The 23,707-nt window shown below is 42.2% G+C and overlaps 1 protein-coding gene and 1 long non-coding RNA gene across 27 annotated transcripts in view; one reads left to right on the top strand and one right to left on the bottom strand.

The window, feature by feature from the left end:
- mef2aa (myocyte enhancer factor 2aa) overlaps positions 1 to 23,707 on the top strand; it is a 154,711-nt gene that overhangs the window by 2,776 nt on the left and 128,228 nt on the right. For 6 of the 26 annotated variants that reach the window (XM_015343596.2, XM_069190643.1, XM_015343597.2 and 3 more), the window contains exons 1-2: positions 5,392 to 5,898; positions 18,165 to 18,295. The gene's annotated coding sequence lies outside the window, so the exon portion shown is untranslated. Of the gene's footprint in view, positions 1 to 5,163; positions 5,348 to 5,390; positions 5,899 to 6,039; positions 6,135 to 18,164; positions 18,296 to 23,707 lie in introns of those variants that run through there. The other 20 variants (XM_015343586.2, XM_069190642.1, XM_069190641.1 and 17 more) reach the window with 15 other exon arrangements.
- On the bottom strand, positions 3,734 to 4,544 carry LOC107076960 (uncharacterized). The gene is made up of 2 exons (XR_001478077.2): positions 4,351 to 4,544; positions 3,734 to 4,029 (listed from the first exon to the last, which is right to left on the bottom strand). It is a non-coding gene; the product is annotated as an uncharacterized lncRNA (long non-coding RNA).

Raw genomic sequence — 23,707 nt, 5'->3', positions numbered from 1 at the left:
TGCTAAAGTATCGCCTTATTTAGCAAGATCCTGTGTGAAGTCAGTGGCAAATGAAACCCTCTTCGGCCACAAGCTTGCAGAGAGCCCATCACAAAAGAACAAAATGAGGCAGAAAAAGGCTGTTGCCGGTCTGTATGATAAAGTAACGTGCAGCAGAATTTGTAGCACTTTTCGACATAGTAAAAACTGTTCAGTCTTGCAGGTGATGATGTTGGAGCTGTCTTCAGGTGATATTCTGGTCTCAGCACAGTGCTTATCGAGGGTCAGTTTGATGTGGACATATGGAAAATGATACTTAGACTTGCTTCAATTTGCTTGAGCACCACCAGAGGAAATAAAAACAAAGACAAACGAAAAGCACTGGCTAAGAAGATGCTGCATTTTCTAACGTGCAATCCAAACACTAAATTGCGTAAGAAATTCTTGTGTCTGAAAACAGCCCACGGCACTTGATCACCCTTAATTCCTTCCTGACGAGCTTCGTGGTGATATGTGTGCATATCAACATCCCAGTACACTCCTGAAAAGCAGAAGGCTGTATTTGCATGACAAGTTACTTTTGACACAGATGTGGCATGTGACTGTGTGCAGTCCCTCAACATTTGCTACTTCTAATATCTGAGAGCTGGGGGTCCTTAGGTGTTGAATGGGCTTTAATAAAACCATTCCATTATCCATCCATCCTCTTGAAATTGACATCCTCATAAACAAGACCTCAGTCATTGTGACTGGCTAACAGTTTTGCCACGATCTATATGAATGCATTAATGAAGTTAAGGTCATGCCAAATGGTATGCTTATGCAGATTCAATGCATCAACGTAAATCGCAACACAAATAGAATCCAAACTGCAATGGGATATTTTTCTGTGTATTTGAACTTTTTCCTTTCTTCTTCTGAGTTGGAATTGAACACTGGAATGTGTGCTGAATTACTGAACGGCTTCTCAAAGGTGTGCCTTGCGACTCTGCCTTCAGCATTACTGTAAAAGTAGCAAAGTCTAGACTGCCGCAGTGTATAAAAAGCCTTGAGGATAGCGCTAATTGTTTAATTCCACCTCGGTTTCCATGCAGCGCGCCTGTCGTATCGTGTTGCTATTTATATGGGTGTGCTCAGAGACAGCTGCTGGGGGTGTTAGGAGGAGAGCGGCTCTTGAGCCTGGAAAAGCACGTAAATTCTGCACAGGAGCTGTGATTCATCATTTCGGGAACATATAAAAGTCTTTCTTTTCCACTGGGGTAGAGGGCGCCAGGTGGCACAGTCATTCCATCTCTCCCTGGTCCTGCCACGCTAATTCGCTGCCAGTAAGGGGACTGGCTGACCCCTGTGTGGTGTGATGGATAGACGAGAAGGGCGTTTGGTGGCCGTAGATTCAAAAACAAATGCCTGTATGTTTTTTTTTATCTTCAGCAACGTTTTTTTTATCATGAAAGTCGCTTTTTCTCATTACTAAGGAATCGCGATTCCCACACTAAGACTGGCAGCGGTGTGTATCTGTTGGCACAAATATCATCCGCCACGGTCGTCGAAACTGTAGTGGACCACCTAAAGCTCCCAGAGATCCTGCATCTCCAGCACCACCACAGTCTGCCATCTTTTCATGACTCCTTTTAGCCACGAACAGCTCAGGACCTGCTGCAAATAGGGAAATTGGTCCAATTAAACTTTGTCTTTGTCAATTTAACCCTTTTATTTCGTTTTCTATTGCCGGCTGCTGTCCTAAAAGGCTAGAAGCCTGTTGGATGTGTGGGGCTCATTGGAAGAAACTACTGTATGGCAGGAGCTCCCAGTCATGGTTCTGGACACTCAGACTCAGCTGAGATCTGAACTTAACATGACCCTAAATCGAGCTGCCATTTTTTTTTTCAGTCTGAGAGCTGGATATCATAGGTTCCTTATGAAACAGTTCAGTTCGGTTTGAATGTTAAAATTTGCCCCCAGAGGACTTTGTTTACGCATCTGTTTAACACAGCAAAGTTCAGTAACAACCAGCCAACAGAGGGGTCAGCACAAACCATATTTCAGGCACATGTACTGCGGCAGTTGTTCCCAATTAAAAGACATAGTCAGTCAGCGACATTCGAAAGTGAAAATGCAGCAGGGAAGACGATAAGCTAGATTTTTTACTGTTACCCAGAGGGGACCAGTGCAGATTCCCACTGGAGGAGGTGAGCTACTCCATCCCTTAATTCTTTGCTTGTAGACAACATATAGGATGGTCTAATATGTCCCACTGATTTTGTTAAAGGGTCCCCTTCAATATGTCTAAAAAAAACTGTCAAGCAATTAAAGAGTTGAATGGTCGAGCTGTGAGCTCAACAGGAACACACCAGCAGGTGTGAGGGATCGGGGAACTGTGAACTAGGGTACCTACAGTATGATATACAGTACTGTAATGTACACCGGTGTTTCCCTTTCTTAAGCTCTTGTGTCTTATTGTTTCATTCCTGCTGAGCTCTTGAATCTTTAACTGAACTATTTTTAAAACTAGTTTGAGTTCTTAAATTGCAGGTGTTATTTCGGAACTAGAATGAACTGTTACAGAGCTCCTCTCACTGTTTAAGTGGCTGGGAGGAATTTAAACCGTGAAACTAGGAATCACGGGGAACGTGTACTGCAGAGCTGTTTGAGGTAGTGTCTAGCGATACTACCTGATAATGAATCAGGGGAAGTTTAGATATCTAAGAGCGGGCAAGATTTGAAACCAAGCCAAAACAGATTTGGAATGAATATGGTTTACTTTCTTGGAAAAATGCATATGAATGGGATTGTTTTGGAAAGGTGATTTGATGAGAAAACTCTGTCACTGAAGTTGGGAGCCATCTCACAAAACAAGGTTTGTTATTACACGTTATCATTGGCTCCTGGTATGTACTTTCCTATCCAGCCTCAAAATCAATATTTATAATGACATCTGTCATTGCAAAACTAGATAATATTATTTTCTTTACATCACCTTTCTGTTTCTTTTATGTCCTGTTCCTGACTACTTTTATCTTCTGGACCATTTGTTACTATTTCGAAGCCACAGCAATACCAGAAATGCGGTATTTAAACATATTACTTACAGGCAAGGGAATATGCCCTCCTCCCCAATCTACAGCCAGAGAATTAGTGTCAGTCTTGTGGGTGGGCAGCTGTGTCAGGCCCTGTATTACAGTATATAGAAATCAGAGCAACCAGATACCTCCAACATCTCTGTTTCTGTTGTGACTGAAACTGTGTTATTTGTTAGTCATGGCTGCTTGCCTTGATTTGGAAGTTAATGTTTTTTTCCAAAATTGAAACGTACATACAGAAAAGTAAATACGTTTCTTCTTAAGAAGCGAGCTCCTCTCGTTTGCCGAGAGAGGTGGTACATTCAGATAACGTGATAATGTCGCCCTGATACCTGTAATGAATGCCTTTTGTGTTGGTATGACTTGAAGAAACTATACTTTTTGTACATCTCTCCGTAGAAATGCGTGTTAATAACTGGACTACAGTATTAAAATAACATAAAACTTGTTCTACCTTAATGTTTTGACACGTTTAGGTTTTGAAGGGTCTGTCACGACGTCAGTGATGAAGGGACAACAGAGAAAGCTACAGAATTTGAATCCAATAACGTTTAGAAGGAGAGCAGTTCTTGTAGTTCGGTTTTTTCAGAAACAAAATGTTTATCTTGAAATCTTGTCAGCGCAGTGGACAAGCACTGCTTTCTTGCTTTTTGACGCCCCCTTAGAAAAGCTGACACAGTTAAATTTTTTTTATTATTGTTCGAAAGCTTGACATAAAAAGATACATCGCCGCAAAAGGTACATGAACACGGTAGACAAATGCCACGTGAAGCAGAGAAAATACGCGTGGAAAATGTTTGTGTCGAGTTAGAGCGTGAAAGCGTGTGTGTGTGCTTGTCTCCGGAGACGGGATGGGTCGAAGTTGAAGAGTAGGAGTTCACACATCTGGCGTCACAGATTCCACAGCAGGCATCACAGGAAACTGCAGCTAAACTTGCGTGTCAGTCCGCAGTCGGTGAACACGCAGCTTCTGCTGGGAATACCGTACTGTTCAGCTCCGGATGATCACCGACATGCTTTGCATAATATCTTAATTACTAATTAATGCAACCACATTAAAAACAAAGCCAACAGGGCCTTAAGCGGTACAAAGGCAATGCAACTACACTATCTTAAAGAGTGAATCGGTCTCTGACAGCACAGGCGCCCTGAGAAATGCAGTTAAGGAGCACTTTTATAATCTTGTTCTTTTAGAACTTTTTGAGCGGATTCCTTTACGGTGGTTTTTAAACACAATCGGAAGCTGTTGCTTTAAATCCCGGCAAAAACAATCCAGTCTCTCGCGCCACACCTCTTCCTTAGATCCAGGCAGCAACTGCACCGGCACGTGACGGAGCCGCATGCGGCCGGCGGGCCGGCCCCCTCTCCAACACCATTGGGCAACCGCAGACGGCGGCGCCCCGTGATTGGGCTTCACCGACGCCCATCAACTAAAGACGACCCTATTGTTGCCGTAGTCTTGGCCAATGACGTCAATGGTATCTAAGGGGCTAGCGCCAGCCAAAAACACAACTACATTGCTTGGGAAAAGGCAACCTTTCTATAAAAAAAATATTAACGAGTTAAAAATGTCCACTTACAGGTGCCAATCAGAAATCGGCTGGAATTTATGGCATCATTGATTTTGAATTTGGTACTTCCTAAAGGATGAAGTTTAGAGTATAACTATTATACGCGTAAACTTGGCTGCCTCACAGAATACTCCTTTTAGTTTTGACGTCACTGACAGCGGGGAGAGTTTTTAATTTCTGCACTTTTACAAATCATTGGCAATAGTCCCTCACTTCCAAGCGCAACCCCCCCTCCTCCGCCTCCTCCCAGACTCCACACAATTTTATCGCCCATAAAATGTAATAAATCTCAAACAGGAAAAAGAAATAGAGCTACGACCAACAACAATGCACAGAAGCTAACTCCATCGGACACGCCTTTTAAAACACTTTTAATGACGAGGCGGGGGGGAGTGACGGGCAAGTTGTGGGTTACAGTCTTTTTAAAAAATAAATAAAATAAAGGAAGAGCCATCTATACCTATCTCCCTCAAAATATACACGTATCTTGAAATTCCGAAAAGGCAGGAAGGGCTGAGTTTGGCTCCGGCTGCGCTGTCCGGCAGATAGGAGGGAGGAGCCAGCCTGTGACAAGAGGCTGGTTCTCCGGAGTTTGTCAGTTTCCTAAAAATAGCAGCCGTGTATCAATGTGAGTGCGAGTCCGTTTATGTCACACTGTATCTATTAGAGCCATTGATACGGTGTATCTATATCCAGTCAGGGACTGGGGAGAAAAGGGTGAGTAGCAAAAAATAGCAACAATATTACCACACGGGGGGACGGGGGAGAGGGGGAGAGAGGGAGGGAGGGACGGAGGAAGGGAGAGCGGAGAGTGGAGAGTGGAGAGGGGGCAGAGCAGGCTAAGACACCCAGCAGTGCACCGTCTGATCGGCTACCCGGGGGCGACGAGCGAAAGCGGGAGAAAAGCACCGAGCTGTGCACCGGGCTGGCCGGGGGAAATAACGGTCATCGAACCCTTCGCCGGTTTAAAATGCCCGTCGGGGGACGCGCGACCTCTGACGGAGTGGTGTAGGGAGCTCGCTCGGGCGGCAGAGCGGCGGCGGGGGGGGTGGAGTTGACAGCCCGAGCTGGTGGATGCGCGCAGCGCGGCTGTGCATGTCTCACGGATCGTGTCTTCAGCAAAACAACAACAACAAGAACAACAACAACAACAAAAAAGAACAAGAAAATAAAAAAATAGCAGTTTTTCTTTTGTAACAGACAGGCGTGAGGGGGCACAAACCCAAAACTAAACACCCCACGGAGGAACGAGCCTTGTTTTCTCCGAGGTACGTGGTCTTTGATGAGCTTTTCCTTAAGAAATAAAATAAAAGTTGGGCTGGTGGTGGAGACGGGCGCTGTGTTTGCGCGATCGGGGCTGCACGGAGAGATGCTGTCAGCGCTTACTTGAACTTCATTTTCCCATGCAGTTCACTTGCTGCTGTCCTGCCCTGGGATAATCACTCTCGGTACTGTGGGACCATATCCAGGGATGATTTTCCTACACGCTGAGTTCACGGCACCGGTATGTTTTGTACCAGATAGGGCAATTGAGCTTTAAAATAAAAAAGAAAGATATGTGCACTCGTCATCTTCCAAGATTCCCGTGACAGCTCAGTGTTGTTTTGTTGGGAAGTATAACCAAACTACACTGTGATCTTAGCATGGCGGAAAATTGTCCATAGATATTTCTGCAAATCTCATCTTTGATTCAGGACCGGCGGTCGCAATGTGAGCCAGTTTGTCGCTTGTTGACCGCAAGACTTGCAAGAAGAAGCGTACCGTGTACTGTATTGTAAATCCGGACGCAGGTGTAAATGCAAGACGACAGCAGTCGGAACTAGTGAACAGAACTTTTTGTTTTAAACTTTGTTAATAGGCATTTTAACGCCTGGTGGTACTGCAGTGAGTTAAGATGAAGGGCTGGCGTCTGCATGTTAAGATGATAAAATGATACAAAAAGGTCTGATGCTTCCTGTTCTTGTCTCGAGAAGAAAAGTCTCCGATGGTTGACGCATTCACTAACATTTTATAGTCCCTATAGCTCATGGACTGGGAAAAAATTTCGTGATTTGTTTACATTGCTTTAAACGTTGACGTTTTATTCTTGGAGGCACTGAGGTCCACACCGCGCCACCCGAAATCACCGGCCTTGACGGCGCCGAGTAGCCGCTTCTGTGCGGACTGATCGACTAAAGTTTCTTTCGAAAATACCCACGGCATAAATAAAGAGGGTTTGTGTCGTATTAGTCTAAATCACCTCAGGCTGGCTTTGATTAGAAAACGTCGGAAAATACCATTTGCATTGTAACAGTATTCGAAGCATAATGCTCGAGCTGGAAATATTAGCATGTGCGTGTTGTGCAGATCATGAACTAATGTTGTACATGTCGTACCTGTATCACGCTTAGCTAACCGAACTGAGAAGAATCTGTTGCATGTTCGTGTGACTTGCCCAGCTCGCTGAAAGATATTGATAGGTTTGTCAGCGGAAGGTTCCTAATACTTTCTTTCTCCAGTTATCTCAGATTATCTGAAACTCTTAGTGGCTGGTTTTAAAATATATCTTTAAACCTATCCAGTTACCATGGTATGCAGTGATAAATATCAAAATCTCTCTATATATGAGTGTATTGTAGGGCTTACTGTACATAAAACGCAATGACGGGTAGTATTACTGTATCATGGTAATTATCATATTACTGTATCGTGGCAAACCTTGGCAAATCCAGTTGTAAAATACAATTGCAGTGCTACAATGGCTATGAAGAATCACCGTATTATTTATGTCATTACGATCGCGTTTAATTTTTCCGACCTGCTTATCATTGTACTGCTTCCTTGCCTAATTTACCTTCCTACACCAAAATCTATAGCCCTCAGCTGTGAAATTGACAGTTCTGTTTCCAGAACTGAAAGCGAGTCCAAAGCAAATGATGGGAAAATTAGCAAGTGTGTCCCCCATACACGCCTCGGTTCCTGCCTTCGCGGGTTGTCTTCTGTGAAAACATTACCCGCTTGTCTGTTGGCTCTCCCCCTGGGACTTTGATACAGACTGCGCCTGTGTGGGTGACACCTGCGTTTTCTGTATTGTGACTACCTGTATGTACAGATATCTCAAAGGTAATATATGAGTCCTTCATGGTTCTTTAGTGCCTGACACGGTGGCAGATAACTATTCCTGTCTGTCTAATGAGAAATGTCTATTCCAAAAAGTACAGACAGTAGAGATACACACAGAGACAGACCGACTCGCAAAACCAAACACTGAATTCCTTATTAAATTTGACCCGGACTGAGTGACTGGGGCCCTTTGTTAGAGCTATTGCTTATGAGCTCCTTGTGAAGTTCGCCTTCCGAGTTCTCAAGCGCTCTCTGCTACTTGTGGAATAGAGCTGCTTAATACAGTATAGCGTGCGGAGAAAGAGCTAACCTGGTATTAAAATTCATTAAGAATTTTTTGGCCGCCAAGACCCTTCTGTGCGACTTCGTAATTTTGCGTGTGTGCAGTTATTATTATTGGATTCAGATATGAGAATTGTATTTGAATCGGTCGTGCAGTAATACCATTTTTTTTGCTTTAAAAGTGTGGTCGGATTCAGAGCGCCGTGTTCTTGTGTAGATCTTGGCTGCAGCAGACTCTTAAGGGATATACACTAGTCAGCACATGGCTGCACTAAAATATTATCCACTTTCCTGCAGAAGCACGGAATTGCACAGTGCATGATAGAGAAAGTTAATAGTCACTCATAGAGTAAGTTGTTTTTAACTGCTCGCAGCATGACATGAGTCACGTTTTAGACACCCAGCTTGGAGTCACGAAATGATTTACAGTTTCTGATGTATTTAAACCTCTGGCTTCTGAAGCTGGAAATGGGTTTCATCTACCTGAAACAGAAATTATGAGTTGTGCTATAGAGCTGCGGTGCACCTTGAGTCTCACTTCCACCAAAACGCAGGTCCTGGAAGGGGCTGTTAGTGGGTGACTGATGGGTGTCCTCTGGAGTGGAAAATGACTGGCAGGAAGGCCTTCCGGCAGGCTATGGGTGTTCAGATCTTTACTATGGAAGCTTACTACCGTGTGACTTCTGATACAATTTGTTCAATTGTGATATCATTGTGCATAAGCTGTCTGTAGCATGTCACCTGTCTGTGCGATGTACTGTAACAAACCGCTGTCTTGGAAAAGAGACAGTTTGGAGGGCCTCATGAGGAGTTTGTTTTATCCCATTTCAACAAATGCCGTTAGAAGCATAAAAATAAAAATATACACAATTTGGCACAGTAGCCGTTTACCGAGAATGAAGCTTTCAGAAGCACAGCAGAGCCGGAATACAGGCCCGATACAGGCCTGAATCACACGGGAGTCTTTGACTCATCTGGCATTCACAGAGTACAAACACAGAGCCTGATTTTCCTTGTGTTGCTGGCCAGAGGGGTCCTAGTTCTACATGATGTGAATTTGCTCTGGAGTACTGAGGACTATTTCCAGCTGGTAGTGGGTCAGTTGGTTAAGAACTGTCCCAAGCCTTAGTTCACTAAATGAGTCACTACACCTAGCTTGGGGAAGATGATACAGAAGATTTGTCAGTCTTCCTGTATGCAGACCCTAGAACTGAGCATTCAGAACTGCGGAAAGCACACGTGTATATACCTGTAGACCAATGTTTATTTGATTTAGTGTTGTCCTTTCCATAGAAAATGTATAATTGTACAATTGGCATTTTTAGCATTGCGCAGGGTGTGTATGTAAGTACATTGTGTCATGTTCTGTTTGCTGGGCCTAAGTAGAAAATGAAAAGCCTTTCACTGATTAGCATAGATATTAGAGGTAATTGGGAAGAAGGGGGGCTAAATGGTCTTTACCACGTCTGGTCTCTGCTAGTTTCTGGTCACTTTGTTCAGACTGTCAGACAGTGTGGGTTTCTGTAAATGTTGAAGAGCAATCCCTTTTACTGAGACAGACAAGTAAAGTAAGAAATACTGTAGTGTATATTATTTTTGGAGTGTAAAGAGGGGGCTTGCAGTGGATTTCTTCAGCCTGCCGGAATATCGACACCTAGGTAATAATGTATTACTCACATCTGCGTCCCATTTTTATTGGATACATTCTGTCCTGTTGGCAGCTCCTAAGATGGTGAACATGCAAAGGATAACAGGGATCCTTATGAAAGGTGCCGTTTTGCACGTTTCCCTCTGAGTTCTTTTTCAAATACTAGCTTGATGCTGTGTGTGTCTCATCTTATAGACACCCCTTCGCTGTCCAATGCATCACGCAAGAATTAAACACTAGAAGTGGGGTGCTGTTTTTCCCCTTTTTTAATAAAAGGAGTCCAGACTGTCCTGAGGGTTTTCTTGCTCTCACTGCTGTTTGAGGTTTTCTTTTCTTCCCTCATCACACTGATGCAGATTGTTCTCAGTGCTGGCCTTGCTTAAACTGGCCTTATGTTGTGGCGGGCATAAATAAAATTAAAACTCGTGAGCGGCATCGTCCAAACCAGACGAAAAACTGCCTCTGGTTTAATAGACTCCTCATTATTCGAATGTCTGGGTGCACAGAGAAGGCCTTTGATCGGTTTCTCAAAAAGTGTGCCAGTGACCAACAAAAACAGCGTTATCTCAGGCTTCAGTTCAGGCGTCCATAAGGAATGCGTGAATTTTTTTCCCCTTTAGCATTAGAGCTAATGGTGCAGAGCGTATGGCCATGGAACAGTGGTAAATTGAGCTGGGCCCAGTCGCTGCGGTGCGGTTCAGTGTTGTGTGAGGGCTGAAGAGCTCTGGCTCCGATTCTTGATTCATGCGTTAACACAGTTACTCCACTCAGGTATGTAGAATTAGCATGCCCGTTAACAGTGAGCGAGAGCAGTTGTAATATTATTAAGTACTATGATTAGCAGTGCATAAAGTGCTTTTTTTGGTTATATACTTTGTGCTGTAATACAGGAACAGATGTATACCCTATTTTTCATGTAACAGATTACACCTTTTATGTAGATATTCAGAGGATAAATTAAAATCTAAATATTTAAAATACCATTAAGTTCGCTACAGGGGCAGGAATTCGGATTTAAACATGCTAACATAGTCATCTACAGTATGATACAGCAACTCGGCAGATATCCCATAGAGATCCCATAGACCTTGAATGTTATTAAGATTCTGTCTCAAACAGTATGTGCGCATGATACATTGTGTTGGTTATGGATTAGGACATTTTATTCTCTCTCACAAAGGACTGCATGGTGATCTTTTACTATATTTTGTTTTCTGTATTACTTTTTTCCTTGTAAGAATTCAATATAACTGTTTTACGTTTTTCTTTGAATATATAAAACTTCACGCATTAAACACCCCTCTGTTGCAATATGCAGGAAAGACAGAAGGCTTAATTGCAAAGTAAAAGGTTGATTTCCTTTGAGCCTCGGGATCCCTTGACTGGGGCTTGTGTGCCCTGTGAGTGGAGCCCCAGCCTGTGTGTGAAGGTGTCTTTCTCGGCAAGGCTGGAGTCTGAGACACTGCCATGTATCTGCTGTCGTGCTTCGGTCCTTTCAGATCCACAGCCAGCCTTACGCCACGCATGAGTTAACAATATTTTCCTTGTACTGCTTTCCACGCCACTGTTTCTGTCTGTGTGGGGTTTAACTATCGGCCTTTGCGTCAAAATGAATCACTCACCATGTTTGTTTCTGACCTCTGTCTGTTTTGGTTAGTAATTGCAGGCCTAGCAAGGCAGGTAATCAGGTCGTGGTAGATTGTCATGAAGATGACCTCAGGGGCAGTACTGGCCTGTCATCCTGATTTGTTTGCCTCTGAAGGAGCTTTGTCATCAGTTGTCAGCAGTCAGAACTGGCAAAGACAAATAATTTGTTCTGTTTGATATTCTCATTATTCCTGTACTTATTATTACAGTAGTAACGCTCAAACCAGCCGCACACTGGTGTGGCAGTTAGTGCTGCAGCCTGACGGCTGGATTTTGGCATGGCCCTTCTGTGCGGAGCTTGCACGTTCTCCCTTGGTTTCTGTGTTGGTTCCTCCAGAGTACGAGAGACGAACTAGCAACGTTAATCCGAGTGTATATTTGTCTGTGTATTCTTGAATGTGTGTGTTTGCCTTGTGGTGGACAGGCATCCCCTCCAGAGCATAGTCCCACCTTATGCAATGCATTCACAGGACAGGCTCTGTGTTCTTGCCATCCCTACCAGGAATAAGCATCTTTCTGATAATCGGATAAGGAGATCAAACAATGAGCATAATCATAACCAAGGCATTTTTTGTTGCATCAGTAGAAAACTCTGTATGTACTGTACAGTATATACAGTATTGTTTTCAAATTAATGCTACTCTCATGCTGGGTAGCAATTTGATTAAATTAGGAACACGGTTTGTTTTGATTTTCTTAAAACCGCCAGGATTGTAGCTAACATAGTCCATAATTACTGTCCATAAAACCTAATAATGTGTTATTTTAATCTAAAACAGGTTTTAATATGGTTACAATTGCTATATATCAGGTGTCTCCAATCTTGGTCCTGGAGAACCCCAATCCAGTGTTTCATATAGATCACCTCAAATCAGGTGTTAAAGATTAGGATAGTTGTTTGAACAATCGATCAATTAAGCAATTAGTGTTTCAGCAAAGAGAACATTAAAGCCCTTGAGGGTAAAATGCTATTCTGATTTTTCTGTCATATGATTTCTAAATTGCTTAATTGGTTAGCCCACCTGTTTAATTGATCATTTTTAAATTGTTCAAGGCCTGTAGAAATTTAAAGGCTACATATAAGATCCGCTGTGCTGGGGCTCATGGGGAGATTGTGGCACAAGGCTTGTGAATGGTGTAAAACTAGCTAATGGCACAGTAAGATCCCAAAATTTGCTTTGCAAATCATATATACTCTAATGAGGAGTTTGCAGAGGTTTGCCATTTTCTGAGAAAAAAATGAAATGTGCAGTAGTGGTTCCCTCTTTGATAAAGCTAAGCAGACAGGATTTGCTCTTGAGAGCTGGCTTTCTGAAGACATGCTGTGTGAAAAATGTTGCCTCTATTGTCACCCGTAATCTGTGGCTTAGGGTGCACACTGCCCTGCGGCAGTGAATGCTTTATGGATTATTGGTTACATACTATCAGAATTTTCCAGATTGATTGATGGATTAAATTGTTATTGTGTGAGGTTTTCCAACTGCCTAATAAATTAGATTTCTTTTTTGAGGAAAATGAATATACTAATCAAGCCGTGGAATGGCACTGTGAGTGGCTGTTGTAAAGAGCTTATTTCAGTAATTCTTTCTATTGCTTTATACACTACATTACTGCACTATGTACTATACTGTTTATGTACTTTACTGTTTGCTGCAGTGACCCTGATTTCCAGGACTGTGCTCTAGTGTCTGGTTATTCGAAATGCCAGAAGAGATGAACACGTTATTGATGTGTACAGAAGGTCTGCTGTGGGTGTGTTACTTATCTAATGAGTATATAGTACTGTTCACCACTCTAAAAACCGGGCTTATTTGTATTTAATCTTTTGTTGGTCAATCATAAATTAACACGCAGTATCAGTTAGGCTGTATGGTCGTTAGGCTTGAACATGTTTTGTCAAAGTGCCATTTGTTTATAAACCTCTAACCAGCCAGGACTTGTGTTCAGTGAAGCTTTGTAGTACAGGACCAAGTGTGACAACAGTCTGAGACGCTAAGGATCATGGGAGATGACAGTGTGCAAGAGACATGTGTCAGATCTACTGTAAGTGCCAGCAATGCAACCTGCCTTTCTCTTATTGCTGAGGCAGTGACGTTGCATGAGACCTGTAATCCTGAAAATGAACCAAATTGCACTCTGTTCATTATTATACCTTTAATGCCACTTATTTTTACAGTTCATTTGTTATTCTACTTTCAGTTAGTTAGAAAACCAATTGCTAGAGCATAACCAAATGTTTCAAGCAACCACAGTATTTACCAAAAGAATGGAAAATAACAAGACATGTTTGGAACTTTTTAATGAATCATAAATGTAAGAAATTAATTCATTCTTCAACTTAATTATGTTTTTTAATTATATGCTTTTAAATCCTTAAAAATGTAGCTTGCTTTTTCTAAAAGGTTGGAAAATTCATTTCACTTCATTTAAAAGCAATAAGTACATAATAAATTCCTCACCTCCCACCCACCTCTAAAGAAATCTTGCTATGTACTGGTCTTCACTTGGTCTTCTTATGGAAAAAATGATGCGTGAATTTTGGAATACTTAAACCTTTTCTTCCAAATAGTCTTCTTGATTTTTTTTAAAATCAACACCACATGTCGATGGGATATTGTAGATTTTTTTCACACGCAGAAGGGAGGAAGTATTTTTTTTGCTTCTGCTGCAAAGGCATCCCATTGGAATGATGCCTTTGCTAGGTTTAGCTTAGTTAAACAATTTAAAATAAATACAAATAAAACCACTTGGTCTATGTGTAACCAGATTTATCAGCAAACCAGGAGGCTGGCAGAATTTCTTTTCAAGCCAGCAGAAAGCAAGTCCACATTGTCCTCACCAAGAGGCTCAGGCTGTTTTCAAGATGCTCTGGTGACTTGGCTCCCACAGAGATTCTCAAGGACTTTGAAAAAAAGAACATTTTATTCCATTCAGTAAGGCTTTCTTCTTTTTTGTGTAAAATGAATGGCTAAACCTTCTCCTAGAGGGAAAGATTATGAAACAAATCCTTGCAATTGTTCCTGATGATCATTTATTACTATAGGAATCTTACATTGATGCAGAAAATTATACCTTTAATAACACTGGCCATATGATGTACAGTAATAGGTAAATTGTGTATTGATGCTGCTTTGTGAATCTCCCAGCAGTGATTTCAAGATCACATATAATGCCTTCTTTCTGTCAAAGGAATAAAAAAAAAGATAACAAACTTCAGTTCTGTTCATCAGTTTCTCTTTTATTTTTCAGCATTCATAACTAAATGCACTTTACTGGCATTGCAGATTTTCTAGTTTTTTTTCACACTTTATGGTGTTATCTAGAGCTGGCTAGCTATCCGCTGTCTTAACTAAGTAACAGTTTCTGTCAGTTGCAATGTGTGTTAATAGACTACACATTACTGCCGTCGTTCCCTGTCACGCAGGGAGAAAGAGATTGGCATTTAAAGCAAACTTTAAGATGTGTTACATGATTGACAGTTTATTTGCAAGTACATCACGTTGTAGGAGATACAGCAAAGATGTTTCTGTTTATTCCTGATGATAATTCTGCAGCTGTACTATAAACACCACCACAGAAACATAACCTACCTTAGACAAATATCTGACACACTCACAGACTTTTTTATTGTACACGTACTCATTCATACTTAGAGCCACGGTGACTGAACTCACCCCACCACCTGGCTAACTATGCTTTATGTTCGTCTGATCTGTTTCACCTTATCTGAGCTTGGCACCCAAGACACAGAGGCCAGATATTTAACTTAATAAGCCATCTGACAGTGGAGGTGGACCATAATTGCCACAGTTCCTGCCGTGTACAACCCTCTCAGAAAAATGATCCAGTCCATTGCACGGCTAACTCTTTTAAACTGGTTCTTAACTTTGTCAGTTGCCTTCCTGCAGGCTGGATCGTGTCCATTCTGACCATTGTGGGGAAATAATTAAGTGCTGGGAAGCATAAGCTTATAGCGCTCTCATGCCTTTTGTGTTAGCTATATTCTCTGGTCGTTCAGTATGTTGGCAGATTGTTGGCTACACTTGCAGTTCCCCAAGATCTTGATGTGGGCAGTGCTGAGACCTCACGTTTGGTACGAGTCATAGAGAGTGCTGGAAGTAGCGCCCCCCTCATGTTGTTTTACTTTGTGACGTTCCTTTTTTAAGTGAGGTGACGTGGAAAATGCAGAAGTCACACTAGAGTGCAGTTCTGCTGTGGAGAGCACACTTTGTTGAGGGCGTGCTGGGCCTTCTTGTAGGAAAATAATTTTACAAGGTTCCTTGCTTGATCTACTGCCAATATGTCTGGGCTGAACATATCACTTTTCTCCCCCTTAGCTTGAGGTTATAATTAATTCTTCTAGACTTGACTGAGATTTATTATTCTATAAAGTTCAGAAACGTGCCAGCTGCACAATTAATTTGGCTGCTTTTCGTCTCAGAATTTGTTATGCCAGATCGCTCACAGTATTGGACATTGGACTTCCATTGTTACTATGACCTCCTCTGGGTTACTGTTCTGCAGTATAATTGATAAGGTTGATAATAGTCAAACTCATACCTTTGCAGCCTGCTCAAGCTAGCGTTTTAATTTCTGACTTTAAGTCTTCAATTTTTATGTCTGAAATGCTAAGTGGCCAACCAGAGCTAGTGACCAAAGTTGATGGAGACGGAGGTAACTATAGAGTTAAAAAAGCCCATATCTTATCTCACAAAAGAGAAATGGATTCTGAATTTTTTCATGTCAAAATCATAGTCCAACTTGGTGGGAATGGAGGACTTGCATTTTAAATAAGAGAAGTTGATTCTCGCCGGCTCCCCTTTAAAATGGCACCATACCCTTCAAACATACAACATTTGTTCAACATTATAATTGCTACAAAAGTCAAGAATCCTGAATTTGAAGTTTAACCTTGACATTGATCCTCAGAGTACGGAACAGGCAATTTCTAAGAGCAGCTTGATAGCAGTAGAAAAATCAATCCGTCCATCCGTTCTCTGAAATCCACTTATTCCTGTTAAGGACAGCGCCAAACCGGAGCCTGTCCCGTAAATGTAGGAGTGAGCGCATCCCGGACAGACACCCGGGGCCACTCTAGAGACACCTGTGAATCTACACACCACACTTCTGAGTGGGGGGAGAAATCAGAGCTCCCTGAGAAAACTCACTGAATACGGACAGAACTTGGAACCCTGGGACCTCGGAGCTGAGAGGAAGTAGTCCTGACTGTCACAATCAAGCCGTTTTAAATGTGATGTTTATCCTTTATTTTTGCTTTTCGAGGCGCTTTGGGACGCTTCACTCTGTGAGACACTCTCAGTGATCAGCTGAGAATTCTTTGCAGGAGATTTGTTTAAAACAAAAGTACAGTCTCATGTTTGTTCAGGTATTAGCACTGATAGAGGGAGCTTTATCTTTACACTCAGTGATTTATTGGCACACACTGAACTGGGATATCAGGGGAGCAAGGTTTATTGCTTCCTCAGGACTCTGGCATTCTTGTCTGTGAGTCCATATAGATATGGGATTAAAGAAATGAGGAGGGAGAGGTAAACAAAAATAGGGAGTGAGAGATACAGAATGATGTATATGTGTCTGGGTGTTATTTTTCTTTTCCCCTCTGGTTTCCTATCCAGTGAAGTATTCCTGGCCCACTGGTAAACAAAAATAGCAACAGTTCTCAGGGACAGACATCTTTTTTACGGCACTTGGCAGGGTAATAGAGGCTGCTCTGTGTGTATTTTTATTGAATGTCTATTTCTGCCTGTCCACCAAGTACATTTTTTTTTCTAGTCAGTTGTGCTACATCACAGGCTGATCCTGACTGCTCAACACTGTTTAGTGAATCTCGTTCGCTACTTTGAGTGTGTGACACGTCTTGCCACATTGCCCTGGTGTGCACATTCCCTGTCTCCCTTTCCATCAGGTGCACACATGAGGTGGCACTGAGTGGCTCAGCCTGACTCTCAAGGCGAGGACAAGGGGAGCAGTTATTGGCGAGGGTGAACTCCAGATGGTCAAGGAGACAGCTAGTGCTGTCCATATATTGCCTCTTTCTGTGCTGTCTCTGTAGGAGGGCTTTCTTTTAAAAACCCATCTAAATCAAACCTCCACTTGCAAAAATCCTGCCTTTTACCTTTTTTCTTCAGTTTTGCCAGCAGCTGTTGTACACAGACTAGTTTATTCATGTGCGGACTGAGAATTTCTGATTAAGATGCTAATTGCAAAAAAAAAAAAAGGATTTTAACAGGGCTGGGTGGTGCGGGAATTGATTAGATTTTTAAATGCAAAATAATGTACTGCACAGTGACTGTTGCAAAGTACATAATCAAAATGGAAAAGTACTGAGTACTAATTGCTGGCTGCCCAGTTTATCATAAATACAGATTATGCAGAGTGTAACAAGACCTCTAGATCAATCAGGATGTTTTACTTTCTATCGATTTGCAAAAGGGGAGTAGTCATTGAACTTTAGAATGCAGGGAAACAGATGAGTTTGAAAACACAGAAGCTGAACATTTTAGTGCTATTTCATCACAGTCTACAGAGGAACTCAAAATGATCTGAAGTGCATCTAACTGCTTTGCAACGGGATTCTAGTCTGTGTTCCTGTAATCCCCATAGATGTAGTAGGAGGGACTGTAGCGCTGGTGAGCAGCCCGGCACTTCACACAGTTCTCAGACAAGGAATAATACTTCGTCACTTCAGCTCGTCCCTGGAGGAGACACCAGAAGTGTGGCGCGTGTGGGTGCATCTCATTCGCAATTAGAGCAGGTCGTGGGGGTTAGAGAAGACTGTCGCTTCAGCAGCACTTGTGAAATGAGCTTGCCTGTCTTCTCTCTTCGTCTCCCCAGGAATTTTCTGTTTTGCGAAGGTGAACACAGCGAGGACTGGGACAAAAGGAGAGGTCACTGAAGGCGAAGGAAGAGAGAGAGGGACACTGGATAATCTTGCTCCAGCAGAAGGAGGAACACCATTTTGACTGGTGCGTCTATATAGTTAATCCCATTAATGCTGGAAGCTACTATTTTGAATGGGGGTTGAGAGCTGTTGTATAATAGTTTTTTTAGTTTACAAATATTCATGTCAGAGTTCTTTGTTTAGTTAACAGGCTCAGAGTTTTTGTCTTCTTACATTGGTCAGTTCATTTTTTGGTGATCCACAACCCTATACAACAGTTTAGGATATTATTTTTCTAACTAACAAATCAAATGAGAAGAACAGTTTCCTCAGACGTCATCATTGGTGCATCATTATTTACATGACATTTCTATCCTTACAAGTACTGAACATTGCAATCTTAATTCAGGAAGAATTTTTATAGCCTTTATGAGCTGGGTTACTTTTCCCTATAGTAAATGCTGTGGTGTTTCTAACCTGAGCCAAATGTTGTAAATGTTTCAATCTGTCATAAAGGTATTTATTAGGCTTTTGTGTAATTGACTGGAGAGAAAGATCTGGGATTAGTTTTGTGAGCTGCTAGACAGTTCAGGTACCTCACTAATTGAGCATGTGAGCAACTAAGAGGTTTTGGCAGATTTGTTATTAGACAGCACATTCCAATAATTAAAATACAAATGTCAAGATTTAGTAAAAATAATGTAAATGATTTTTTCCTAGGTGGGCACAAACAATTAGGACAGTAGGTAGGACAATTAGGTAGCAGGACATTTTGACTTGGTTTTACGGAGGGTGCTAAACAGCTTCACATAGATTCTTCTGTATGCCAACCGTGATGCTTTTAACATGTACTGGATGCTAGTGTTAATCTCTTCCCTGAGCCTATAATATTATCTGAGCAGGGCGTGAGGGCACGGTAACAGTTATGTTCAGAATTTCTGCCCTAACAACTGTACCACACTTCTGCACACTACTTATTAAAGCCTCCTTTACTCCTCCACTGAAGTGCACTCCCCAAGCAGTGGTTCTCCCCAGTCATTGCCTACAGCAGCACCGCCTTCAAGACAGGAATTCCAGCAGCCCTGCGTGAGACCCGGAGCCAGCATGCAGAATCTTGAGCCCTGCAGATAATGCTTTAGGTCTCCCCTAGGTGGACTTGGTGCTTATGCTTGTTCTTCGGGATTCAGTGAAAGAGAATCTCTCCTTTTAATTAACCAAAGAACTGTTGTACATAAATATAGGTCTAAATGCAGCTAACAATAAGCCTTCTCTTCTTGTGAAGATATTTCCAGACATAGCAAAGGCTTTTGCTTTTGTCTGATGTGACAGCTGGTGTTCCCTAGTCATTTTCAGGAACTGATTCTATATAGTGCTCATTTGAACTTTGGGTTTAGAGATTACACACAGGGCCACTCAACACATGGCTGCTCTGATTTATTGCGTGGTAATACCTTAATACATCCTGCAACCATTAATTCGGTGTTGGCAAATGATATCCACAGCCCAGAAGTGTTTTTTTTTTTTGCTTCTCAGAAGTTGCTCCTGAGTGGCGAATAAAGGCTCTTACTGAGAGGGGGCTGAGCTCTGTGGCCAAGGGGCTGCAAGCTAAGTCTGAGCCACAGCCGTGCCTCCAGACGGCTGTGACCAGGATTCCCCAGCAGCAGAGTAGTTGGCTATGGGCCACAGGCTTGCAGTGATGCCAGTGAGAGGTGCCAGTGCTCCACCAGTCGACACGAACTCTCCAGTCTGGGACACCAGCGCTGGAAGCTGTGGAAAGATGAAGGGCTCTGATGGTGGGCAGGTCAGGGGAGTTTGAATGCCCGTCCTCCTTCTCTCCATTCAGTTATGAGCTGTTACTGTGAGCTGAGACATAAAGAAACAAGTGGCGATTCCCAGCTGGGTGGGTGTAAATGAAATTTACATATTGGTTTTTGTTTTTAGTAAGACTTCAGAAAATCAGACAACTGATCAAATATATACTGATGTGTGAAGTTTGTGTTCTCACTTTCTTAATTGAACAAACCCTGCTCAGTCCATTGGCAGATGAGTCTCCATGCCATTTAGAAAGGATGAGTTAAAGATAACAGAGAGTCTTCAAGGCTGGACTTTGGCCACTACTCTGTTAAGAGTCGCAGTGATCCTTCTCATTATGAACGGATGGAGCTGGCTGGCTGATAATTTCAGAATGGAGCAGGTTGAAAGCACCAGTCTTGACTGCTAGGTTCTGGTCCATTATTGTTGTTTTGTTGTTATTGTTATTTATGTTTGTTATCATTACCCCCGGTGGTAGCACAAAAGATTGTGAAGAAGAATTTATTACGATTGAGACTAACAGCACAAAACCAAGGAAACCCATCACAGAAGGAATGTATTTCTATGGCATTAGTCAGCTCTGAGCTTCTCTCCAGTATCTGCGGTTCTGGGAATAGGTCTCCATTCCAGTGGCATGCACAGAGCCCCTATGGAGATCACCAGAGCAATCCAGTCCAAGATGCAGTTCAAAACCAGAAACCTCTGGCTGCCTCCTGTCTAACCACTCCACCACATTGCCTCACTTTTTGATGCTAAATAGGTTCCCCAAGATTCAATAAATACACAAGGTAAATAAAGAAATCAAACAAAAATCTGTTTCAAAATATTAGCTTGTCATTCTTTTTTCCTGTAGTCACACAAAACGGCCAGTGTCGGCTGCAAACAGATTTCTCCCGGGTGTGCCAAATAAAACCAGCCATTAGGCTTCAAGCTCCACAGTTTGACTGTATTAAACTCGCTGTTAATATGCAGTGACGATTTCCAAAACCAGAACACAGGGGATTTGAAACAGGCCCTGGCAAGAGGACTGTACACCACATGCCCTTTAAAACATACAGAGTTGCAGCGGTTGTGTCTCTGACATTAGTATAAGGTTACAAAGTGAATATTTATTAAACCATATTTTAATGCTTATATTCCCAGTCTGTTTATATATGTATTTAAAAAAAGCCTGCTCAGTTATAATTAAACCTGAATGTCTAAAGAGGTATTAGAGCAGAGTATTATCCAGCTAGACACATGCCAGCTGAATTTATTTTTGCTATGCTTTCTCATTACCAGGAAAATCTTTTCCTGGTTGCTCACTAGGCAGAGGTGACCATCTGTCTTACTTTCAGCCATTTTTATCAGTGTTTTGAAAGGCAGGCTGAGATTGGAGGACTCGTGCGCCTCTTCCACTCCCTCCAGTCTGTGTCTGAACTTGCTGTTCTTGAGTGGCTTGCCGGCCCAGAGCCGAGGAATTCTGGGCTCAGATCAGAGCACCACACACGCTGCACACGGACACTGAAACAGCCGATACAAGCAGCTCATCAGTTAATGGAGTGTGGGTTTGAATGGGCTGTTTATACCAGGATTGATGGAGAGCGAATGTGTGTGTGAAGTGTTCTTCTAAATGACTAGCCACTAAAAATGCTGTTTGTAGTGGCTTGTCACCCTTTTCGAAAACAGCCCTGTGTCCGAACTCTGCTAAACAAACAGCGGTGTAGGTGTTTCTGTGGCAACCTCACACATCCTAGAAACAAACAGTGGTGATGCTGATACACATGCTCCAACCGGCGAGCTGATTGCTCGGTACATGAGCCAGTGATCAGTGCAGCCCTTGTCAACCCTTGTGGTACAGTGAGAGCCTGTGGGGCCAGGCAGTGGGCTCCACTGCCCTCCCTTCTCCGTCACGCGGCCCCTAAGAATCAGCAGCAGGGTTCTGAGTATCTGTCTGAATCTTCTGATAATCCTCTTTCAGCTGTGCCTGTTCAGGACCTCTGGTCCCCATGTTGACCTCTGTGGGTCATCTATGAATGACTTGAAAACTGCAGTACAGAGGGCTGCACTAGTGGCCCTGGAAGGGCCTCAAGCGCTGCAGCATAACACCCAACAACAGAGTTGACAACATACTGCAAAACCACCAGCCTCCTGAAATTTATTTAAGAATGTCAGGGTGAGCTGTTTAAAAATCTGCAGAAGCAGTGCAATGACACCAGCATTTTTGAAAGTGTGAGGTTAAAAGCATCCAAATGCAGAATGGTTTCAGCTCTAGAGAATATTTCTTTTGACATCTGGATGAATGAATCCCAGTGAAAGTTTACAGCGATCTGAACCGTCCTGTGGTCTCGTAGCACTGTGTTCAATTAAGTTGAATAAATGAGATGTCTTTGTATGGGGTAAAATCTTTCTGCATCGTTAACATCAGAATCCAAGTTGGCTTACCCTCCGTTTCCTTCTGTCTGTTGCAAATCATCTTTTAAATAACTGTATCCATTAAAATAGGAAAAGAGGACGGGGGTTTTGGGTGCATTATGTAGAGATGGCAATAAATCCCCTTTTTGATGAGAAATCAAGCATCTGCATTTTCTTTATTTAGTACAGTATATTTCCATCAGCTCATTCGTTTGGAGCTTTTTTTAATTGTGCTTGTGATGGAAATGTCAACTTCTCCAAAGCCAAAGAGTCACAATGCCAATTGTATTTATTTTTATTTACCACCTAAATCTCTGGGCTCAGCTTTTCCAAGCAAGATGTTGAGGGGACTTTATGTTTGACCCTCTGTCATTGCTCAGCACTTAACTTGGACTGGGGGTGTATTGATGCTGAGTCTGGCCTGATCTAAGCTGCACTCCTATCTTTAGAGAGGTTTTTTAATTTATTTGCAATGTTGTCTGTCTTTCCAAAGAACAAGATAAAAATATGCAGACCATATAAGTATAGCCTTCCCAGAAACAGCGTAAAGAAAGAAAAACAAGATTTCCTGAGATAACAGGGTAGTATATAAAAGAATTTCAGTGCTTTGTTAAAATCTCAGTTGTTATGATTTCTGTAGAGAAATAGATGCATGGAAAAAATCATGCTAAATATCTATATTTTTGTAAATGTATAGCATCCGCTTTAGATTGGTCTCATTTACATCATTACATTTCTTTTAGATGTTAATGTTGTTCCTGGTCATTATTTCATATTAAAAAGATTCATAAAGATCCCGACAGCTGACTACAAAATTCTGTTATTATGAATAATATTTTAATTTGGCTTGTTTTGTTGCTCACATCCAGTCATTTGTGTTCATGCACGTTGCTCAGCTTTTCCAGAGAGCCACTTTGAAGAGGCGCTGAAAACATCAGCATGGCTTTTCATGTGCCAGCCCCTGAGGAATCTGGAGCTGAAGCACAATCGTGGAACTACACTTAATGGCTTGCTTTCTGAATAAGACATGGACACCAGGTGCATTGTGTTAAGAACATAAGAATAGTTTCACATGAGAGGAGGTCATGTTAAGCCTATGTACTTTAGTTGGTGGCTAATGAATTCCAGGATTTCATAAGCCGTTTCTTGAAAGAAGCCAGGGTTTTTACATCAACACCATTGTTGGGCAGCTTGTTCCACACTCTCACGATTATTTGCGCAATGAATTGCGTACTGTTCTCAGATTTAAATGAATATTTTTTAACCGCTAATATTGATGAAGTTCATGGCT

Source organism: Lepisosteus oculatus, chromosome 5, assembly GCF_040954835.1.
Source record: "Lepisosteus oculatus isolate fLepOcu1 chromosome 5, fLepOcu1.hap2, whole genome shotgun sequence".
Taxonomy (NCBI): Eukaryota; Metazoa; Chordata; class Actinopteri; order Semionotiformes; family Lepisosteidae; genus Lepisosteus; species Lepisosteus oculatus.
The sequence above is the reverse complement of the archived record's forward strand: the minus strand, read 5'-3'. Positions and strand labels throughout refer to the sequence as shown.